The sequence below is a fragment of the Sinocyclocheilus grahami genome, unplaced genomic scaffold, assembly GCF_001515645.1.
Source record: "Sinocyclocheilus grahami isolate Dianchi unplaced genomic scaffold, SAMN03320097.WGS_v1.1 scaffold15272.1, whole genome shotgun sequence".
NCBI classification, from domain to species: domain Eukaryota; kingdom Metazoa; phylum Chordata; class Actinopteri; order Cypriniformes; family Cyprinidae; genus Sinocyclocheilus; species Sinocyclocheilus grahami.
In genome coordinates, this window is record NW_015515682.1 from 1,483 (window position 1) to 2,526 (window position 1,044).

Below are 1,044 nucleotides of genomic sequence, written 5' to 3' on the forward strand. Positions count from 1 at the left end.
ATTTTAGATTTAGTATAACATTATGATACCATGCATATTTTTACTTTTTTATTTAAAGAACAATTCAAACCAATGTGTAGTTGACATTTGAGGCGTAATGCTATAGAAAAGCAATACGTTTTTCAGGAGTGTTTTCAGCTTGTTTAGTTTCATAAAAAGTATGGCATGCAGTTGATTCAAACAATGGTATCTAGCCAGTTTTAGCTTAAGTATTTGAATCATTGTTAAATTATCAAATAAAACAATTGTTAACTGAAAATAATATTCTTAATGATCACCAATCAGGTATTAGAGCAGGTCATAACACCATAACCACAGCTCTGCTAGTTACAAATGACATTATAAACTCTATAGATAGTAAAAAAAAATAAAAAAAATTTAAAGTAATGTGCAGCATTATTTGTTGACCTTTCGAAAGCTTTTGATTCTGTTGACCATAATCTACTGTATCAGAAACTTAGGTCATTAAGTTTTAGTGAAGCTGCTCTAAAATGGTTTGAAACTATATTTTTTGAGTATGTTTAGAAACCTATAGTTCCCTATTCCATCAAGTCAAAAAAGGAGCTCCTCAAGGATCCATTTTAGCTCCCCTTTTGTTTTCTATTTTTATCAATGATTTAGGCCTTGGAGTGGATTCCGCTAATATACATCTGCATGCAGATTAATTTACAGAATGCATTTATTGCAATAAAACATTCACTGTTACAGTTGAAATTAAATTAAAAAAAGAACAAATATATTATTTTTAGTCGTACTCCTAACAGATATGGTAATTTCAACTTTAGATAAAACAACCATTGAAAGATATGGTTATGGGATATGGTTAGATAAAAAAATAGCTTTTAATGTACACATTGATAATCTGCTGAAGAATCTTAAACCAAAATTGTGGTTCTTTTATTGTTTAAAAAACTGCTTTCTTTATGAGGCTAGAAGGAAATTAGTGGACAGTACTTTTTTTTTAATCTGTAATTGATTATGTAATTGATTATAGTGACCTCACAGAGAGGCTCAAAATCACTTTCCAGAACATTCTCGTTCACC